Raw genomic sequence first — 15,628 nt, forward strand, 5'->3', positions numbered from 1 at the left:
CGCTCCGTGCAACCGCGCCAGCAAGCAAGCACCCTAATAGAACCAAGTAACAATCGTTTATAGAAAAAACGGAAAACGGAAAACGGTAATCGAAACAAGAAAAAGATTGCTCCCGCGAAATTGTAGTTTTTAAACCCATTGAATTTTTTATCACGTTGTATTGTAATCAAGGGATTGATTATGAAATGACCAATAATCACACGGAAATTAGACTGTATTGGCGTTTGTCGGTAACGGATTATAATCTTGGCTACGGTCCTCGATAGTCATCACTTTTATAATTTATAAAGATTTAAATTGATTTTATATATTTAATAAATATATCATATTATTGTTTGTTGATTTTATGTGTTTTATTAATGGTACCAAAAGCGAAAACCTTTGGTTAGGTACACGTTAGGTCGTATAGAAGTAAGTAAGAATAAGGTAAGTTAAAAGTTTAGATAAGTAGAGTCTGCGTGGAAAGAGAAGAGTCGTGGTATGTATGGGGCCCAATAGATGCACTGCAACTAACTTTTATCTCATTGACGTTTTTAGTCTGTCAGTTCAGACATCTCTCACAAATCATAGTTTTATCAATTTGTGGGAAGTAAAGTTACACAATTTTCTATTTGCCTTAGGGTAACATTCCGAGTAATAGGATAAATCATCCGGAGTTTCGAAAGTTTTTCGATAAGTACATCTGCTGCAACTCTTCATAATCTTGACAACCATTTAACATCAGATGAAGATAATATGCAAGATTTTGAATCTTTGATTCCAATTGCAAGTTGTTCAAGCTCTTAAGTACATGAACATTTTAGCAATATAATAATTAGTGTCCGACCGAAGGTTCGGTTTCGGTTTCGGTTTCGGCCAGTTTCGGCCAAAAAATCATGTTTCGGCTGTAGTTTCGGTTTCGGCCAAAAAACGGCCGAACCTATCGGCCGGGCCGAAACTTACGAAATGGTACTTCGGACAAAGACCAAAAGTTGGGGAATAAGTAGGACAACAATATTAATACTTACATATACTGATTCATGTATATTAGGTACATACATTAATTGGTTTATTATAAAACACAATTCCACTAATGAGGGTGCCACTGGACGGTTGACGCAGTCTTAAGAGGCTGTCAATACCTATAAGTGAATGAGATAGCACTGTCGCATGTTACTGGGCCCTGGGCAAGATAATAATAATAAAACTAGCCTCACTTTTTACCTCAATTTACCATTGGTTTGTGTTCCACATGACCTCTACTTCAGCTTAGCCTTTGGCCTCGCTGCGCCATGCTCGGCCTGCGGTCTCGCTTTTGAATACAATGGACATTGGTTGGAGTCTGTGCTCAACTACTTATCCTGAAGCCTTAAGCACGGCTTTGACTTCGCATGAAAGTTCGCCTCAATGGGGCACTTCGGACTTTTCGGCCCAGGTGAAGATCGGTACCCGGCCTTGCGATATTGTTAACAAAAAATTTCGCGCTCGCTGCGCTCGCGTTTTTGGTTGACCCTGTGTCTACATGTTAGCTTGACTGGTGAATGAATATAGTTAAACCAAGAAAATTCTGCAATGATTTTGATAGCATACGTCATAATTTCATAAAAGTTTTGACGTTTAAAATAACACTTGCACTGCGTGTGTTATCAACTTATCAAAATCGTTGCAGAATTATCTTGGTCTAACTCTAGTAATTTTCATAAAAAACTGCTTAAGTAACATCAATTTCAAGGACATTGGGTGTTGACAGCCCCATAATATGTGTGTAAAAGCGGTTTTATGACATTTTTTCAACGATTTTAACAAGTCTACAAAAGTTTCGGTTTCGGTTTCGGTTTCGGCCGAAACTAGAGCCAAAGCCGAACATTCGGTTTCGGTTTCGGTTTCGGCAAAAAAACATGTTTCGGTCGGACACTAATAATAATTATGTTTTTATTTCATTCTTTTGAATCATTCATTCGACGAACTCCACTGCTCTTTGTGTTCACCCCAATGCCACCAAACATCCCAACATCCCGCTATAATAAACAAATACTTAGATACATAGAAAACAACCATGACTCAGGATCAAATATCTGTGCTCATCACACAAATAAATGCCCTTACCGGGACTCGAACTCAGGACCGCGGCTTCACAGGCAGGGTCACTACCTACTAGGCCAGACCGGTCGTCAAAAGAATAAATAATAATATGAATATAATAAGTATAATGTAATGACTACTAACTACTGACTAATAATAACCTTGTACGCAATCAGAACTGGGCAAACACAAGTTTCCAATTTCCTTTCTTTGCAAACGTATCATGAAATTTTATTTTATGCAATAAACAAATTCCGTAAACAATGTTTAGATGCCTACTTTTATAAATTATACACTCCTGGATAAATTTAGAGGAACGCAAAAAAAAGTTTACAGTACATATGATGCTACTTTACCGCCCTTGTGCGGTAACAAGTACAATACGTGTGCTAATGTCCAAAATTAAACGGGCCATATGTACTGTAAAACGTTGTACAATACACGTGCGAAAATGGTTGCTAATTTTGAGATTACTTTAGGTGCTGTAATTCAGTAGTTAAACCTAGTAGTAGCCTTAACGTCGTCCTCATTTTCCTCTCTGAATTCAAAATTCAAAATATATTTTACAGTACATATGGGGTTACTTTTCCGCACTAGTGCGTAAAATAGCACTTTTCGTGCGTATGTCGAAACTTTAAAGTGCCATATGTACTGTAAAACGTTTGGAGTTTGGGAGTGTTTTAAATCGACACGAGTTGCGAATTACCTATTCGCACGTGTATCGTACAACGTTTTACAGTACATATGGCACTTTAAACTTTCGACATACGCACGGAAAGTGCTCTTTCCCGCACTAGTTCGGGAAAGTAGCACCATATGTACTGTAAATAACTATATTTCATGAAATACAGAAGTAGGTATCAATAAAAGCAGTCCTGTGATCCCCACACCAGGCACAACCTGTATAGTGGGAATCTTAGAGAAATACCGAATACCTACTTAATGATTTTCCCGCTAGAGGCTGTTCATAAATTACGTCATCTATTTTTGATGATTTTTGACCCCCCCCCCCTCCCATAAAATCATCCAAAAATCATGCTTCGAATGACCCCGTTTCCTCCTAAGTCATGCTATCATCAACCGATGTCCAGACCCCCCCCACCCCGCAATTTGAAATGACGTAATTTATGAATAGCCCTCTATAAATATCTAAGCTATTAACATTATTGAATATATTTAGATACAATTGGTTGTATATGAACTACAGCTATGTATCCTACGTTTGTTTTTTTTCGAATTTTTGATTATTATAAAAGTTAGGAGCATTTAAAAAATTATATGTAATCTATTTTATGTTCCTAATTTTTACAATTATGTAAAAATCTAAAAAAGTCAAACGTAGGGGCATAGCTATGGTTTTCATATTATAAAAATATTTTCCAATATTTCAATATCCAGAGAGGAAAATGAGGCCTACGTTTGTATGAAGAAGCGGCCGTCCCCTTTCCTCTTAAGTTTTGATTTAGCCCTTATTTAGCACTAGGGATTGCTCCCGGTACTGAGTTTGTATGGCGAGAACCGGGAAACTATTTAGCACGAGTTAAACATTCAGTATAAGTAAAAATAAAAACTGTTATTTTGTGTTTGCTCTTACGACCGAAACGCACTAAGAGTGAGTTTATGTATGTATGTATGTTATGAAAACATTTTGTTGTACAACAAAAAACAGTTGGAAACTACACTAAAAAAAACAAAAAAAAACATACAACCGAATTGATAACCTCCTCCTTTTGAGATTTAGAAGACGGTTAATAAAAGCGTATCCCTTACAAAGGGATAAGCAGTCGCTAGCGAAAACGACCGTGTAAACTCATGGTAAGGGTACGTAAACGTAACTACATGACCTAAGTAGGTATAATATTGCAGAAGGATTCTAAGTAGGTATAGTTCGAATGGAGTCGGGAACGGTGGCGACATTGATTTCACAGGCAACATGACACGGTTCAGGCGTTCTGAACGTATTGGTTCTAATTATTATAATTATGTTAATCGGCTAACCCAATCAAATTAGATCCAAAAAACCGGACAAGTGCGAGTCGGACTCGCCAACCGAGGGTTCCGTACTTTTTAGTATTTGCTGTTATAGCTGCAAGAACATCATCTGTTAGAAATTTCAACTGTTTAACCCAGCCCGGTATGACAAATGTGATGGTTGTCGCTGAGGGCGAACCATACATATTCTTCAGCCTGAGGGGCTTAGTAAAGGTTTCCAGGCTAACTCAGGGTATGGAGGATAGGGTGTTAGAAAACAGAAGTTTACTTTAGATACTCTGGGTCTTTTACGCCCTTTATTAGAGACCAAGAATCTCACACCTAATTAATCTAGTCTAGATATACTTCTGAAGGGAGCGAGTTATACACATAGATAAAGTGTCATTCAATAGAACTTGCGAACTATGTAAACAAAACTTACTAGTAATTTGACATTCAGTGTCAATTTTAGTATGGCGGTTTGTTTACATAGTTAGCAATTTCTATTGAATGACATTTTACGTAGTCGCACTACAAACGGAGTCGAATAAATGTCACGCGATAATCTGGCAACGACCCTGCCCTTGGCCCTGGAGATATCGGGATATTGGATATCGGGATGACGGAGCCTTCCCCCAGGGAACAGGGTTCAGGAATATACCTCCGGCTGTCTACGCGAGTACACGCGCGGCCTATACAGGTAGGGTTTGCACGACGAATCTGAAATGTATGGGAAGATCCGCGGATCCAGATCCAGATCCGGATAATTTCATACATTTCGGATCCGGTTTTTTTTTGTTTTTTTTTTTCCTCCTCCCTCCTCTGTTATTTTATTGCTGGTGTTTCTTTTCTAGCATTTGTCTCTATTCTTTTCTATTCTATATTTTCTTTCTTTTCTTTCTTTTCTATCTTTTATTTTCTATTCTATATATTTAATACACTTTACAATTTAATTCGATTTAGAATTTATTACAATTTACAATTTTATACATTTAACAATTTAATACAGTTTACAATTTTATAAATTTACAATTTAATACGCTTTACAATTTAATTCAATTTACAATTTAATACAATTTACAATTTAATATGATTTAATACAATTTAATACGATATTATTATTTTATTATTACATCTACACATTTTATTTAATTATGTCAATACTTATTACTAATACACTATAATTTACTACAATATTTAAAACAATATTATGGTACCATAGGCACTTTAGAGCACGAGGGCGCACTTTAGATGCGCAGTTTGGAGCAGCGAAGCATTTAGGCGCAGCGGAGCCTTTTGGAGCCCCAGGAGAAGCAGCGGAGCTTTTTGGAGCACCCAGGAGCGCTTAGGAACGCATTTGTGCAATGGAGCGCATTGGAGCGCTTTGGAGCCTTTTGGAGCCTTTTTGGAGCCCCTTGAGCCGGAGGAGCATAATGGAGCGCACCTTTTGTGGTTCCCATTTCGCTCCGCAGCTGGCGCATCTTTCCGCGCCTACCGGTACGTCTCCCCTCCCCGTCTCCACTGCCCCGCCCGTTCTCTCGCCCCGCTCGGAGCGGCAGTCTGTTAGGTGCGTCAGTTGAATGTGGGTGTGTTAGTTTTGAGTGGGTGTAGCCTTCCCTGTTTTCCCCTAGTAAGTATTTACTTTATTTATCTTAAATTTTTAGGGTTTGTTTCTTTTTCTCTCGTGCTTTGTTCTTATGCCTTATTTATTCTCGTGTTTCGTCATTATAACCTAACTATTTGCCGCGTTGGAATGTTGTTTTCGACTAATTGGATTTTCTACCCTCCTTATTTCTAATTGTTTGTGTGTTTGGTATGGCCTTGTACCTGATTGTGTATAATTTTTTGTTTTAGTGCTTAGTCTTGCTGCCAACAGCGTGCCGCCTCCATCGTGTTCCCGCTTTCATTTTGTACAGGTAGGTAGGTTTTCGTTTTCCCCGTCTACCCGCTAATGCTTATGTTTTTTGTTTTGTTTTTGTTTTGTGTGCTGTGTCGTGTGTTTTATTGACCGTGTGTTTCCTTCTTATTTTAGAGATATGGCTTGCCGGAACGATCGCAGCCGTGGTTGCCCTACCTGCCTAATGGCTGCCAAACTAGAGACTGCTCTCGAAGAGAACGCCCGACTGCGAGCCTCAGAGGAAAGGCTGTCGGTATTCGTCAGCTGGGCCTTTCCAGCCCCACCGTTCAGGGTCTCCACGGGTGACTCCGGGATGGTCGCCGGTTCGGACACCTTCGTCTCCTCCAGCACTGCCGGCCCCGATCATTCCGCCAGCTCAAGCGGTTCCTCCGGTTCTGCCAGCAGCTCCTCCGGTCTCCGCAGCAGTCCACACAATACGTCCTCCGGGGCTCCGGATACAAGCAGTGGTGCAGTGGGGGCCTCTCCTAACTCCTCGGCGGCTGATTCTGGCCCCGCTGAGGTGGATGAAGCTTTCTCCTCTTCTTATGTTGCCGCCGCCGCTGAGTTGGAGACTCTGAGTCCCGCATGGACGATGTCCTTGAAGGTGCGCCCCTTCCGCTGCCCGCACCGGTTCCCGGAGGGTCATCGGCCGGTCCCCTGGCAGCGTCCACTCCCCTGCGGAGCGTCGCCACCTCCTCGCGAGAGTCTTCTTTCGCGCGCCCCGGGAGCCCTCCTATTGGCCGCCGTCGCCTTTTATCTCGGATGTCTGGGGGTTTGCGTCTGGTATTTACCCCAGACATGTGCCGAATGGAGCGTATGGTGTCTCCCATGTCTCCCCCCAGTCCCATCATGGCAACCAGCGATACGCCTTCGGGGTCGTCCTCTTGGGGGGGGGGGGGGGGGTTCCCCTATTCTCCCCGGACAACTGCAGCAAGTATGCGCAATCTGTATCGGCATGGTGCTTCAGGGGCCGATAGCGCCAGCGTAGCGCCCCCATCCCCAGTCCTACCTGCCGGTCCCCCGTCCAGCCCTCAGCCGGCCGCTAGGCGCAGGGGCAGGCGAGTGCCAGTGGGCCTGCAATGCACCCTGTGCCCGTACTTCACCAAGAGCCGCCACATCGACCGGCACTTCGCTCATCGGCACAATAGGGCGGGTAGGCTGAATGCACGGGAAAGCAGACTCTTTTTGTCTGTTTACGGATATCACCAGATCGACGCCCCCGCAGCAACGTGCCCCCCGGCCAAGGTTCCCGAAAAGCGCTTCTTGGCTCTCCTGGACAACGTCGATTTCCGCTATTTGGGGCTTTCGCTACCTCTTCCATCCCTGCCTGTTTAGTAATAAGACAGATCGTTTGTTGATTTTTAACGCTTCCGTCACAGTTCATGCTTACCTAGTTGTTAAGATGCTTCCTTTTGTTAATTTGTATATTGGATTTTGTTATGTTTAACGTTATTTGGGCTTTCACTACTGCCTGCGTCCATGCCTACTTAGTTTTTAAGGTAGATCGTTATTTAATTTTATAATGCTTTCGTCTCAGTCCGTGCTTACTTAATCGTTATGATACTCCCTCTGTAAATGTTTACATTGTACGTTGTTATGTTTACCGCTATTTAAGCTTTAGTTACTGCTTCCAGCCGCGCTTTTTAATTTTCTAGGATTGGTCGCTTGTTGATTAAGTGGCGCTTTCGTCACCTTCCATACTTACTTAATTAATAAGAAACTTCCTTTGTTAATTTATACACTGGATTTGTTATACTTAAGAAGTTTATTAAAATGTTTGTTTGCTATCTTTCTGATTTTTATTAATCTTGTTTTTGGGTTCCCGCAATCATATATGTCTACTTGGTGCCTAGTTGTTTTTAGAGGTATTCCCCCGCCAGTGGAGCAATTACAACTGCGCCATTTTGGGAGCATGTTTCTTTTCTCTTCTCATTTTGCTCCACTGACGGTGCGTTTGCTCCACTAGCGGAGCGCTTTAGTGCTGCTCCTTTTTTGGAGCGTATTTGGTTTCATGACACGACAGGACCTGTGACTTTCCGATTCGCTATCCGCATGGTGGGCGGATTTCTTAGTCGCCCCCTCCGCCCATGGCCGCCTTTTCCGTACCGGTAGCTGGTCGTTGGAGAGCGGCCTGTGCGCTTTCCCCTGGCCCACCACCTGCAGGGATGCCGCCATGTGCCAAGTGGGCCCCCTATTCCGCCCTACCTTACGGTCAGCTCAGATTGCCGTGGCACCATTGTATCTCGCCGGTCTTGGTTTTTATTAATCTTGTTTTGGGTTCCCGTAATCATATATGTTCACTTCGTGCTTACTTGTTTTAGAGGTATTTTCCTGCCAGTGGAGCAATTACGACTGCGCCATTTTGGGAGCATGTTTCTTTCCTCTTCTCATTTTGCTCCACTGGCGGAGCGTTTGCTCCACTGGCGGAGCGTTTTAGTGTTGCTCCTTTTTTGGAGCATATTTGGTTTCATGACACGACAGGACCTGTGACTTGCTGGTTCGGTATCCGTATGGTGGGCAGAACTCTTTGTCGCCCACTCCGCCCATGGCCGCCTTTTTCCGTGACGGTAGCTGGTCATTGGAGAGCGACCTGTGCGCTTTCCCCTGGCCCACCACCGGCGGGGATGCTGCCATGTGCCAAGCCATCGGATCCGGATTGCAAACCCTAGGTATATACAGGTTTAGAGGGTTTGGGTGGACTAGGGATACCCTGCCGGCTAACTAAGCGAGGACACACGGCCAGGCAAGGCTACGGGGGACAGGGAAGGAAGAGTCCTCCGGCAATCTACGCGGGAACACGCGCGGCCTATACATGACTCGGTCCTAAAGGGGCCCACTGATTAACAGTCCGCCGGACGATATCGGCCAGTCAGTTAGAACAAAAAGTTGACAGTTCCGAACAACTGACAGTGGGCCCCTTAAGGGAAACCTGGGGCGAACGCGAGGACGCCACACAGGGCTGAGCTAGGCACGCTCTTCCGAGTCCGGACGGCCGCTGGCGAGGTTGCGGAAGAGTAGGTACTTCGGCGTTCCTGGGACTTCGCCGTATAGCAGCGAGGCGGCAACAGAGGGGTTTTAGTGGGTAAACCTGTGGGGTCTAGCCCACAACAGGGAGTCCCACATAACCATCCCGGCCCGTCTCCGCGCCGGGTGGTATGCGTAAAGCATTTACCCTCTTAAAAAAAGGCATGCTCTTACCGCTAGGCCACCAGTGCTTATTACCACTAAGTTACTTTATTCTCATAATTCTCATTAGTCGGATCAGAGTTCAGAGTTAATAAATGAGTTAAGCAATAAATAAATAGTGGCAGGCCCCTGACTTGCAGTTGCTGTGTCAGCGTTCCGCGGAAGCGCGACGCGCACGCCGTGGGGCCCACTCCAGCGCAGCCCGTCCCGTCGGCACCTTGTATGTGAGTCCATTTTTGCATACCGTAAAATTATCTAAATATTATACCTTTAAACGAGCAATTATTGTATATTTATTTATATGTATATATATTTTGAGGATCTCGGAAACGGCTCTAAAGATTTCGATGGAATTTGGTTTTCGGGGGCGAAAAGTCGATCTAGCTAGGTCTTATCTTTGGGAAAACGCGGATTTTTGAGTTTTTTATGTTTTCCGAGCAAAGCTCGGTCTCCCAGATATATTATTATAAATGCGAAAGTATTTAACTCTGTCTGTCTGTCACCAGGCTGTATCTTATGAACCGTGATAGCTAGGCAATTGAAATTTTCACAGATGATGTATTTTCTATTCCTGCTATAACAACAAATATTAGTATTTGTTGTTACAAACAAAATTAAATAAATATTTTAGTGGGGCTCCCATACAATAAACGTGATTTTATAACTGTTTTTTTTTGCGTACGGAACCCTTCATGCGCGAGTCCGACTCGCACTTGGCCGATTTTTACTTTATTACATATCGAAAAACCACAATACATAATTATAATGTTCTTTTGTGTTTTTAAAGGATGAAGAATGGCAGGCGCTTGACTTGCACTGTGCTGTGTCAGCGATCCACAGAAAAGCGGCGCACGCGCCGCGGGGCCCGCTCCTGCGCAGTCCGTGACGTCGGCACTATGTGAGTCCATTCTTACTTTTTACCTACCGAAAAACCACCCAACTTTAATCTAATAGTACAGTCGCCATCAGATATATTGGAGCGGCCAAGGTGTTCACAATATCTGAACACGGGCTCTAACGCCCTGACAATAGAGGCGTGTTCAGATATTTGTGAGCGTCTTAGCCGCTCCGATATATCTGATGGCGACTGTACAGTCAGCATCAAAACTAACGAATCAAACTGTGCATATGTATCTAATAACTTGACGAAAATACGTATTATGTCTCTATAAGTATGTAGAACATATATAGACTTTAACAGATTATTTTGAACGCGAACTATAGATATATATATATATATATATATATATATATATATATATATATATATATATATATATATATATATTATATCTTTATTTATAACTAGTAATTTAGTAGTGATTTTGAACTATACTCGTAGTTGGCTGGTTTTACGGTAGAAGATTAATGTGACGTTTTCAACTAGCAGGTACCACATTGTCGGTTGTCGATAAGGTTGATTTCAAATTGAAGCCTTATGGAAATAGCGTCTTACTGACAGTGACAACGACAACCGACAATAAGTACCCTTTTAGTTGAAAATGGCACATTTGTGCATTGTTTTTAATGTCTATTGCGAAATTTGCGAATACCGAATATTAGGTGCGGTCAAGGAATTACATTTTTGTGCCTCATCGTAGCTTGTTACGGCCTCAAAAACGTTTATAGTTAATTCATACTACATATAAAACTTTTTTATTTTAGTTATCCAAAGCTAATTTTTACTCTGCACCTTCCAGGCGGGATACATTTTCCAGTACCTATTTTAAACTCAAGTGATATACAATTTTTATACCCCTACATGCTACATGTAGATTGCAGTGCTTGCTTAGACATTTGTTTGCAGCTTGTCTTATCTTTGTAGCTTACATGGATAGAGTGTATAGTACCTACCCGAGTCGTTTACTTTTGTATATACTAGCGACCCGCCCCGGCTTCGCACGGGTTACACAAAACCTTAACAAATTATACACCTAAACCGTCCTCAATAATCGCTATGTTGATAGGTGAAAACCGCATTAAAATCCGTTCAGTAGGGATTGAGTTTATCGCGAACATACATACACACAGACAGACGCGGCGGGGGACTTTGTTTAATAAAGTGTAGTGATTGTCCACAGAAGTGACCTTTTTCTATAATGTGTTTGACCCAAGCGTTTTTGATATTGCGTTACAGTTACCATAATAATACGTTGCACGGCGAATGTATACTAGCTCTCATTACAATCTAGACATACCTAGTGTTCTCGGAAATGTGCTATCAGCTCTACAAAGGTGCTAAAACAATAACAAAACGTGTTAAGGGCAAGCTCGATTCTCCATACAAATTACAAACGTATAGTTCTCATTTTAAAACTAGTAGCTAGTTTGCTCAGAAACTTTGTACTTACAATAGGATTAAGGTATATTTATGTTTGTAATTAGTTCATGTAGCTTCAGATACCATAGTTAAAAAAATGCACTGAATTTAAATTTTCCATACAAAACTTGTTTTGCTCTGTTTCGTTTGTTTTATAAACTGGAGCTATATAAACTAATTACATACCTAGATATACCTCATGTCATTGTATGTGCAAAGTTTCATTACAATCCAACTCGTAGTTTTAAAATGAGAACGAAACTCCGTTTGTATGGGAAGGTGAAATTCGGCCGAGCTTGCCGGGGCCCTCTTAATTCCCTGCTGTAAAGACTGTCAGTGACTGGCACACACTTGCACGTGAATTCATAAAATATGTGTAGAACTATTTTTACTCAATTTTATGTAGTTCTACTGCGTATAGGTATATATATAGGGTAAATCGTCTATTCGGTACTAATAGTATTCGAGGTGTAAACTAGAAGTCATTTTGAAAAAATTGTATTGGCCTTGCGATTGTATATTACCTATATATGTGTTTTAATATGTAAATTACATTAGGTAAATCGTGTTTGGGTCTGGTCTTAAAAATATTATTTTGCTCCCTTATGACACAATCTACTTGTTTCCTTACCTTTGACCTGTCAAGTCAAGAGTCTGTAATTCCGCCAAGTCAAGAAATCCTGGAGAAGACATGAAGAACATCAGATGACAGAAGATCAGAGCGTAGAAGCGGTAGAAGAAAGAAGAAGTTCAGGGTTGAAATGGCCATTACCTCACAGTCACGTGGTCTTGTTGGTACAACGTGTGATGTGACGTAGTGGAAGTGTCGACCTGGAACCGTCGACTTCTAGAAGAAAGAAGAACGGAACCGTTGTGACGCGAAGATTTTATTATACACTTGTTTTTGTTTTTATTTTCTTTATTGGAGCAAAAACATCTGTTTTTGCTCCGGTAAACACCTACAATGGAATTTATGTATACTCCCTTTTGCTCGTTATTTTAGGTAAGGTCAATGTGGATAATTCCGTCATAGGGGCTATTCCGTCTACTAGCTTCTCGAACAACGAACAAAATTGATAATTTCATCGACAAAGCAGCGATTGCTTTTAGTTTCAGCAATCAAAAGCAGATGGTTTTTTTCCTACGATTGAAAATCAAAGAAACATACGCTCGTGGACGGAATATTCCCTATGACGGAATTAGCCACATTGACCTTACATTAATTACACGATACTTACTAACAGCATCCGTTCAAGGTCTATTAAGACGGACGGGTAACTACGGAGTACGGAACCCTAAACTAAGCATAGCCGGTTTTTAGAATCTAGAATTGTTGTATACCTAAATATGTAGGTCACACAGTTCTAATATTCTAGAGTCATGTTTACCATGTGTACATTAAGTACGTGCTTGCATTCGGGTTTAGTATTACGCTTACCTCGGTACCAGGAAAATGGGTGACACTCGACCCGCCATGTCAGTTCTGTGTCAATATGTTGGTGCTGCATTAACGCGGTGTCAAGTAGACAATAGCAGACCGCGTTTTTAGAATTACCGTAATTTGTGCCTACAGTGCACAGTGTGGCTGCCACCAGATTGGCACTGACATAAACGCTATCGAGAAGGTAACTTAGGTACTTTCTATTCATCTCGCTCGTACTCGCATATTAGTGCGAGCGAGATGTATAGAAAACAAATTACGTAGACGTTAGCGTATATGTCTGTTCTGACACTGTCAGTGACTCATGGTACGGGTACAGATATGTAGTGCATAATTATTTTTCATCGTATTTTTCCGGAAACGTACGTACGTGTCTTGCTATTTCAGTCAGTCTCGATAGAGTCTGTTCGGAAAGAGAAGAGTCGTGGAATGTATTGGGTCCCATACATTCCACGACTCTTCTCTTTCCGAACAGACTGTATAAAAGTACTAAGGTAAGGTTGACTGAAGTAGCATGATTTTCAATATCTGGGTGACCGAGCTTCGCTCGGAAAACATATAATAACTCCGAAATGCGCGTTTTCCCAGAGATAAGACCTAGCTATATAGATCGATTTTTCGCCTCCGAAAACCCCCATATAGCAAATTTCATCGAAATCGTTAGAGCCGTTTCCGAGATCCCCGAAATATATATATATATATATATATATATATATATATAAATAAATAAACAAGAATTGCTCGTTTAAAGGTATTATAATTAATATATATATATATATATAAATAAATAAATATGCAAGAATTGCTCGTTTAAAGGTATTAGATATAGATAGATATAGTCCTAGTTTACAATCGTACTAATTACCTACGCGTTAAATGTGGTCGTAATATACAGGGTGTTGCCTGTAACACGAGCAAATAATTAAACCATATATTATACTCCTCAAACTAACTTTTGTTAAACAACTTTTAAAAATTATGAATCCTTTAGACTTGCTCTTTTTCACACAAAATAAATATTGTCTTCAATGTACGCTGACATCAGTGTATTTGACGTCACTTGTCATGCTTTAAACATAACACAATTTGCAATACAATGCGTCTTAGAATAAACTTTAAAGTGTAATAAAAATCAAAACATGAGTTATTTTCAAAAGTTGCTGAACAAATGTTGGTCAGTTTGAGGAGTATAGCCTACTGTTTCATTTATTGCTCCTGTTACAGGAAACAGTCTGTAGACCTTTTGTTGTTTTTGTTTGCGTGCGTAATTAGTACGATTGTGAACTGGGGTGAAAATATGAAAACTATATCACAACCTAATTAAGTGTTACAACATGATGGTAGTGATGGTCTCCTTTAATTCGGCATATACAGGGTGCTTCCTGTAACAGGAGCAATAAATTAAACTAAAGGCTGTACTCCTCAAACAGACCAACATTTGTTCAGCAACTTTTAAAAATTATGAATCCTTTAGACTTCCTCTTTTTCATACAAAATAAATATTGCCTTCAATGTACGCTGACATTAGTGAGTTTGACGTTGCTTGTCACGCTTTAAACATAACAAAATTTACAATACATTGCGTCTTAGAATAAACTTTAAAGTGTAATAAAAATCAAAACATGAGTTATTTTCAAAAGTTGCTGAACAAATGTTGGTCAGTTTGAGGAGTACAGCCTACAGTTTAATTTATTGCTCCTGTTACAGGAAGCACCCTGTATGTACAAACGTACCAAAATATAATAATTTCATAATTTAAGTTTTTAGAGTTTTGGAGCTTTTGCTCCATTTTTAATTAGAGTAATTTTTAAACTTCTAAATTCTGCACATTTTTCAGTAGGTATTGATACTTAATTAATAGTATACTGTGTCGCTTTCAGTACTGATAAATGATGGCCAATGATTTAGTTCTTTATTAAGAGTCACACGAATCTACCGCAAAAAAGCCGCTCCCATGCAATCGAAGTTATGCTCTAATTTTAAAACGACATGCTTAAAATATATGAATACATGACATTAATATTTAAACAACATAATATATCTACATATGTTTTCGTATTTATATAGAAATTGTAACAAAGAAATTGTAAAATCTAGTAAGCTCAATGTGGCTTAATTCCGTCATAGAGGCTATTCCGTCCATTAGCGTTTTTCTCGAACAACGAACAAAATTGATAAATTCATCGACAAAGCAGCGCTTTTAGTTTCAGCAAGTTTCAGCAATCAAAAACAAATGGTTTTTTTCCTACTATTGAAAATCTAAGAAATATAGGTACGCTCGACGGAATAATCCGTATCCCTATGACGGAATTAGCCACATTGACCTTAGAGCTACTAGTTCTATTTTTTATAATATTTTTATAACAAGTTTTAGCAACGAAAACAAGTTCAGACAATTGTTATGAACAAACAAGACATATGTTACGTAAATTGGGGGGGGGGTTGATGGTACCTAGCATGACGTGGGAGGAAACGGGGCCATTCGAAGCATGATTTTTGGATGATTTTAGGGGGGGGGGGTCAAAAATAGATGACGTAATTTATGAACAGCCCCTAAGGGGCGATAGAGGCTGAAGCTAGCCAGACACCTCAAAGATAATAAGATTGATTTGTATATTGACAAGGGCAGATTCCAACTAAAACCTTGAAAGGTTAAAATTGTATCTAAAAAAAGCGGCCAAGTGCGAGTCGGACTCGCCCATGAAGGGTTCCGTATTTAGGGGATTTATGACGTATTAAAAAAAAACTACTT

Source organism: Cydia amplana, chromosome 3 (assembly GCF_948474715.1).
Source record: "Cydia amplana chromosome 3, ilCydAmpl1.1, whole genome shotgun sequence".
Taxonomy (NCBI): domain Eukaryota; kingdom Metazoa; phylum Arthropoda; class Insecta; order Lepidoptera; family Tortricidae; genus Cydia; species Cydia amplana.